This window comes from Lates calcarifer, linkage group LG4 (genome assembly GCF_001640805.2).
Source record: "Lates calcarifer isolate ASB-BC8 linkage group LG4, TLL_Latcal_v3, whole genome shotgun sequence".
Lineage (NCBI taxonomy): Eukaryota > Metazoa > Chordata > Actinopteri > Centropomidae > Lates > Lates calcarifer.
In genome coordinates, this window is record NC_066836.1 from 3,994,892 (window position 1) to 4,002,791 (window position 7,900).

The 7,900-nt window shown below is 37.2% G+C and overlaps 2 long non-coding RNA genes across 21 annotated transcripts; one reads left to right on the plus strand and one right to left on the minus strand.

Annotated features, from left to right (window-relative positions):
* Positions 1–443: 443 nt before the first annotated feature.
* On the plus strand, positions 444–1,831 carry LOC127142348 (uncharacterized). 20 transcript variants are annotated; one of them, XR_007812947.1, is made up of 7 exons: positions 444–474; positions 549–810; positions 917–986; positions 1,055–1,128; positions 1,213–1,292; positions 1,357–1,468; positions 1,656–1,831. It is a non-coding gene; the product is annotated as an uncharacterized LOC127142348 (long non-coding RNA). The 20 variants fall into 20 exon arrangements; XR_007812948.1 differs by having other exon boundaries at positions 917–980; positions 1,023–1,128; XR_007812949.1 differs by having other exon boundaries at positions 917–954.
* Positions 1,832–1,884: 53 nt separating this feature from the next.
* Positions 1,885–6,548, minus strand: LOC108884136 (uncharacterized). The gene is made up of 5 exons (XR_001960984.2): positions 6,260–6,548; positions 5,149–5,314; positions 4,333–4,429; positions 3,467–3,525; positions 1,885–2,044 (listed from the first exon to the last, which is right to left on the minus strand). It is a non-coding gene; the product is annotated as an uncharacterized LOC108884136 (long non-coding RNA).
* Positions 6,549–7,900: the final 1,352 nt, after the last annotated feature.

A 7,900-nucleotide genomic window follows, 5' to 3' on the forward strand; every position in this document is an offset into this window, starting at 1 on the left:
TTACTATACCATGACATGCAGCTTAAGACAAAGGAATTATCTCAAAGCAGCCATCTTACCTTTCTTTTCCACAGACACACACATATTCACACCTCTGCACAATGTTTGTGGGTTAGGCTAGATTTTGTATTTGTCATTTAACTTTGGTATTTTGCTGTTTGAAACAGTGCAATATCAGTTCTCAAATCCAATCTATTACTGTGTACATAGTCCTAGATTTACTTTTGATACTGTTTATAATTTTATATATTGTTATGTATTATATTGTTTTATGATTTGTCTTGTTTATATCATGCCTTTTTCTATTTTTGCTGCTGCAACACTGAATTTCCCTGCTGTGGGACTAATAAATGATTATTCAAACAGTGAATATTTTGCTGGTCTGTTTAATGTATGAAAGTGAACATTTTTAGCCAAAGGCCACTTGTGGCCAGAGCTTAGGGTTAGGGTTACGGCTTTTAGCTAGAGGTTAGGGTTAGGGTTAGGGTTACAGCTTTTAGCCACTTGTAGCCAGAGGTTAGGGTTAGGGTTACGGCTTTTAGCTAGAGGTTAGGGTTAGGGTTACAGCTTTTAGCCACTTGTAGCCAGAGGTTAGGGTTAGGGTTACAGCTTTTAGCTAGAGGTTAGGGTTAGGGTTAGGGTTACAGCTTTTAGCTAGAGGTTAGGGTTAGGGTTACGGCTTTTAGCTAGAGGTTAGGGTTAGGGTTAGGGTTACAGCTTTTAGCTAGAGGTTAGGGTTAGGGTTACGGCTTTTAGCTAGAGGTTAGGGTTAGGGTTAGGGTTACAGCTTTTAGCCACTTGTAGCCAGAGGTTAGGGTTAGGGTTACGGCTTTTAGCTAGAGGTTAGGGTTAGGGTTACAGCTTTTAGCCACTTGTAGCCAGAGGTTAGGGTTAGGGTTACAGCTTTTAGCTAGAGGTTAGGGTTAGGGTTACAGCTTTTAGCTAGAGGTTAGGGTTAGGGTTACAGCTTTTAGCTAGAGGTTAGGGTTAGGGTTACAGCTTTTAGCCACTTGTAGCTAGAGGTTAGGGTTAGGGTTACGGCTTTTAGCTAGAGGTTAGGGTTAGGGTTACAGCTTTTAGCCACTTGTAGCCAGAGGTTAGGGTTAGGGTTACAGCTTTTAGCTAGAGGTTAGGGTTAGGGTTACAGCTTTTAGCCACTTGTAGCCAGAGGTTAGGGTTAGGGTTACAGCTTTTAGCCACTTGTAGCTAGAGGTTAGGGTTAGGGTTAGGGTTACAGCTTTTAGCCACTTGTAGCTAGAGGTTAGGGTTAGGGTTACGGCTTTTAGCTAGAGGTTAGGGTTAGGGTTACAGCTTTTAGCTAGAGGTTAGGGTTAGGGTTACAGCTTTTAGCTAGAGGTTAGGGTTAGGGTTACAGCTTTTAGCTAGAGGTTAGGGTTAGGGTTAGGGTTACAGCTTTTAGCCACTTGTAGCCAGAGGTTAGGGTTAGGGTTACAGCTTTTAGCTAGAGGTTAGGGTTAGGGTTAGGGTTACGGCTTTTAGCTAGAGGTTAGGGTTAGGGTTACAGCTTTTAGCTAGAGGTTAGGGTTAGGGTTACGGGGGTTAGGGTTACAGCTTTTAGCTAGAGGTTAGGGTTAGGGTTACAGCTTTTAGCTAGAGGTTAGGGTTAGGGTTAGGGTTACAGCTTTTAGCTAGAGGTTAGGGTTAGGGTTACAGCTTTTAGCTAGAGGTTAGGGTTATGGCTTTTAGCCAGAAATCACTTGTAGCTAGAGCTTAGCTAAAGTTTTTAGTCTCAATTATACATTATAATTGCAAGCTGAGTGACATTAATTTGAAAATAAAGAAACTCAACTCAAAAGTTAAGCTGCAAAACTTTCAACAGACATCATTTTCATTTACAAACAACAGGAAACATAATGACAAATGTTTGACCACTTGGAGACACTTTATTTTATTCTCAGCCCAAATTCAATGTAGTGTTGAGCACACATGAGGATATGCTTATTAAAGACTCTCTGAACATGTTTAAGAACATTTAACTACTTTTGTTGTCCTCTTCAGGTGATGCAGTCTTCTCCTCCACCTCCTGCAAAGACAAAACATGTTAGTAACAGACACTGTCCAAAGCTTCCAGTCCTGAAACTTTCAATGATAAATTTTTTACAATTAAAAGAAGAAAAAGACTGTTTAATTATCCCTTTAGAAGTTTTTCTATTCTTGTTGCTTATAATACTACAAATTACCTCTTACATTTGACAGACAGTAATAATCAGTTAATATTAGAAAATGTCATGAGTTTGACACCTTAGTACACAATGACATTTTTTGACAGTTTTTGATGCCTTTTTGACACCGACATTTTTTGACGCCATACTATACTATGACATATTTGATGCCATACTGTACTATGACATTTTTTGGCCATTTTTGACGCCATACTATACTATGACATTTTTTGACACCTTACTATGACATTTTTTGACAGTTTTTGACACCTTACCATATATTATGACATTTTTTGGCCATTTTTGACACTTTACTATACTATGACATTTTTTGAGGACTTTTGACACCTTACTATGACATTTTTTGACAGTTTTTGACGCCTTACTATGACATTTTTTGGCCATTTTTGACGCCATACTATACTATGACATTTTTTGACACCTTACTATGACATTTTTTGACAGTTTTTGACGCCATGCTATAACTATGACATTTTTTGGCAGTTTTTTATGCCTTTTTTGACACAGACATTTTTTGGCCCCTTACTATACTATGACATTTTTTGACAGTTTTTGACACCTTACCATATACTATGACATTTTTTGGCCATTTTTGACACTTTACTATACTATGACATTTTTTGAGGACTTTTGACACCTTACTATGACATTTTTTGACAGTTTTTGTCGCCTTACTATGACATTTTTTGGCCATTTTTGACGCCGTGCTATACTATGACATTTTTTGGCCATTTTTGACGCCATACTATACTATGACATTTTTTGACACCTTACTATGACACTTTTTGACAGCAGTTTTTTATGCCTTTTTTGACACAGACATTTTTTGGCCCCTTACTATACTATGACATTTTTTGACAGTTTTTGACACCTTACCATATACTATGACATTTTTTGGCCATTTTTGACGCCATGCTATACTATGACGTTTTTTGGCAGTTTTTTATGCCTTTTTTGACACAGACATTTTTTGGCCCCTTACTATACTATGACATTTTTTGACAGTTTTTGACACCTTACCATATACTATGACATTTTTTGGCCATTTTTGACACTTTACAATACTATGACATTTTTTGAGGACTTTTGACACCTTACTATGACATTTTTTGGCAGTTTTTTATGCCTTTTTTGACACAGACATTTTTTGGCCCCTTACTATACTATGACATTTTTTGACCATTTTTGACACACATTTTTTGACGCCTTACTATACTATGACTTTGTCATTATAATATGAAAAGAAATAAACTAAACCTCACCTTCTTTAAATGTGTTCATTTCTGTCTCTTTGCTCAATTTGTCGGTTGATGTTTGAATTCTGTGGAGAAAAATCAGAAACAAAAACTTTAATATAAAGCTGCAACTGTTCAAACCATCAAAATAAGAGCGCAGAGGGTTTCTGAGTAAATTCAGGCTGTCAAAAAAATCAAAAAGTAAAAGACACCAAATCCAAAAAGAAACCGGTGTATGAATTGATTAGTAGAAGTGGTGTTTTTACTGGACAATCAGCAAAAATAACTGAACCCATATTAACTGAACAGCAGTGAATTAAAATGTGCATTAATTTGCATTTTTTCCTCAAAAGTAAGTTAATATTTGCACCACATTTGATTGGAAAAAGCCAAAATACCTCAAAATAAACTGCTGTTAATAGTGTATAAATATATGTGATATTTACATATGTTGGCATATTAACAGAATGATTAAATCAAAGGTACTGCAAGTCCGGCAAAGTTCCCTGTGTGGTTTAGCCACATTCACAATTCCAAATCAGCACAAACACAGGAAGTTATAAAAACACTCAAAGCTCTTCCAAACTCTGCAGTAACTTTGAGTGAATTTAGCCTTAGGTCTGAAAAGTTCAGAGTTTCATGAAATCGAATCCTATTTATATTTGTACACTGTTTTAGTTCTTGTAAATAATAAACCACTGATACCTTTGTTGTATTATTTCATCCCCTCAATACACATCTGATACATTCGTGTTAGTTGTGTTTTTCATTTGCAAAATGTGACTGAATCAACTTCCTGAGTGTCCTTTTATCATATTTCATGTCATCATATCACTTTATAATTTGTTGTCCCAACACTTGAACACCCAACATGAAGCTGTACCTGGACTTACAAGTAGTAAACATGGCTCCTGTCTGGTGTTACATCATCTCCATCATTGAATGGCACAGAATGGCTGATCAACCTCATTTTTCCTTGCAGTGTGGGCACTAAAATTCACAGTGAAAAGAACATGTAAACAACAGACTGAAGAGGATAATTTTGTCTGACCTTTTATCTAATTCACTTATTATATATAAAGACATAAACCAGCTGACAGGAAGCTTCAGCAACAATTCTGATGAAGACTGCAGGCTTGGCAGTAACAGCATATCAGTTACAAACAAACAAAAAAACACCTATGGTCTTTATAAAAGAAATCAGTGAATTAACCATGTAAATAAGTCTGCATGCTAATATCTTCCCACAGTTTAAATGCTTGAAAATGAAATTTATGTCTCACCACTATTCATTGATTTCAGGGACAAAATATTTGAATTGCACTTCCACATTAAATGAACACAGCAGTGCACATTTATTTTCTGTTACACTCTAATTTAAAACTGGTCCTTATTCACAGTCCATCTCCTACCCAATATAAATAAAACTGTACCAAAACGTTTTATGCAAAATTAAAATGACAGAGTACTGCTTTCAGTAACCTCTGGCCAAATAAAATGTGAATGCATCAGTTACTTCATTCTCTCCTTGGAAGGATATGGAAACATGCTGTATAAAGTTGCTACTATGGATAAGTTGACACTGGACAAGGGCGGGAACCAGTGAGGTCATGTTCATTTAATTATGGGAAGCCAAAATCATAATCACAATTTGATTAACTGTGCAGCCCTTTTTTTTTTTAGCTCATTTACAATGAAGCATAATTTACCTTTCTCTCACAAATCCCTGTTCCATCACAGTTGCAGGTGACAATCCCATCAGACAGGGCTCCCATGTGTAGCCAGGTGGGATTAAAGAGAAGAAGTCCTCATGCTCCAGAACCCAGCAGCTTCTCGTACCCTCCTCTGGCTTGAGCCTCATGTTTACATCCATAACTGTAAAAGTACATAGAAACAAAAAGGAAAAAAAAATAAAATGGTTATTTAATGTGTTGAATTTAGAAACTTTGGAGTGGGTCAGTGTTGTAGGTAACATTATTATAGTTTAATGACTCGAGTATTATATCTTAAAAACCTAAACCTGATCTTGACTCTCATGCTGGTCTTACTCAAAATCGCACTTCTGTCTTATCCTAATTCAAAACCTCAATACCTTGTCACTACTGTAGTGAACTCTGGGTAGCATATGGCCTTAATCAGGCTTTGGGATGGTTGCAGAGGGTTAGTCTCAAGAATTTATTTAAGCTTAGAAGCAGTGATGCAGCCAGCACTTTGCTAATACCAAAACCTGGATGTACCCTGGCTTTGAGCTGCCTTCTCTACAGCCTGGATAACAACCTTTTAAAATACAACACACTGCTGAAGATGAAACCAGTGGTTTCCTGCATTTTTGGCTTCTGGTGTCTTACAAAAAGCAGTGTGTAGTCAAGCTCTAATTTCAGATGTCTGAGAGCTGTTAAAATTGCCTCTAATATTCTCAGACTTTAATTTCAATACGCATCAAAGATTAGAGAAAAAATCAGAAAACTGAAAACATTTCTGTGAGCCAGAACTTTCATCTTTTCATCTCACAAGCCCTTATATATTTCTGGTGTCCCTGTTTATAAAACTGCTAACACACTGATGCGTCAGTATCTAATAATGTCATATAAGAACAGATCAGTCAGAGCCAGCCAAGCCACTACTTTTAATTTTACTGCCAAGACTAGCTTCCCTGCCATTTGTCCGGCGTTAGCGTTAGCCCACGTTAGCTAGCGTTAGCAAGCGTTGCTAAGTTACAGGGGCACAAACTCCAACACAGCAAAGAACAAACAATAACTTCAGTGTTACAAAGTGTCATAAGGAGACAGTTAGCGGCAAAAACATTACCACATAAGTTACCTTTAACGAGATGGTGACTCACTGCATACAAGCAATATCCCACTTTGCTTCTCCCGGCCACGGGTGAATACAAGAAGCCATTTTGACGACGTTTTCCGGTCAATTTCATGCATTTCCCCACTTATGATGACACCTTTTGGTAGGACACGATAAAAGCTTCCTGTTTTTTCTCGGTATGATCAATCTGAACTACCGTAAACAGCGTAAATCACAGTTATTTTCAGAGCCAGCGTAGACGTTTCTTTGCGGAGAATCACCAGGAAAGAGAAACACTTCCTGGTCTCCTGCCGCATTTCTGTGACGCCAGAGGCAAACAAAGTGCTGGCGGTGGGTTTTGTCCAATCACAAACAAGAACAAGAAGCGTTGTCCCACCCTTCCCTTAATCTGAAACATTGTAGTATTTTGTGAATGAGATGAGTTCGTTTTTGTTTTGCTGGTTAGCATCAGAAAGAAAAGATCACATCTCCAATAAACTATGATGGTAAAAATATAATATAATATAATATAATCTAACAACACATTCAACTGTTAAAAGTAATTGTAAAAATAAAGGATAAGTTGTCCAAGTCCCTAAAGTAAACTACAAACCTGACCTGAAATGAGACCTCATAAACACAAAGTTGAAAGTAGAAAAAAATTAATGGCTATAACATGAACATGACTTTCGAATTGGAATTTATCGTGATAAAAATAGACCTGGGACCAGCGGGTTGTCTGACTTCACAGCTCTATAGGGAGTATTACACTACCCTGAACCCAGGAGGTAAATTAAGAAAAGCTATTTCTGAAGATGGAGCTCTGGTCCAGTGGTGCAGTGAAACTGACTATAGGAGAGTTTTAATATCTCAGGTGAGCACTGCTGCCGACAGGGAGGCTCTGAACCATCAAAATTATTTTCACCTGGAAAGAAAGGTGAGGAGAACCTGACTGTGCTAACAGCATGATGATCTGTCTGGCATCAATTTTATTTAATCAGTATCCAGAATCCTTATTTCTCTGATGTACCTCATTTACCAACAGCAGAACGTTTTGTAGCTGAATTTTGGTTTGGTTTCAGCCATTTTCCTACTGTTTCATTCCCATGTATATATTTCTAGACTAGATATATATTAGATTGTTGTTCATTTAAAATGTTAACTCTTCAGGGAGATATAAAAATTACATATAAAACAAACTTTAAACGTTTGCTGTAAGTAGTACTTGATAACAACTATTTTTCACTTTCTTTAGAGACTTACTCTTAGAAGTTTGACGAACCCTGACTTCCAAAATCGTTTTACTCTGGTATATCTAATATCTGCATCATTTGGCAACACTGAGGTCTAAATATCTTTTGTTGCAGTCCATGAAATGCTTGTCGAGCTCTGTAATCTTTTCCTCTTTATCCCTCATTTCCTCCCTTTCATCTCTCGCTGCCTCTTTTATTCCCTGATGTCCACACTCACCCATTCCCCTGCCTCTCTCCTCTCCACTGTGATACGAGCCTCCCATTTTATCCAGAATATGTAATGATGCATTGGCTTTTAGCTCCATTTTGTTTTTAAATGTCCTGCAGTTTTCAGCCAGCTAGGTGTTACAGAGTAAATCCCTGCTGCTGCTGTCCACTGGTTTTATTTTTTAGAAATAATGTTCGTTGTCTC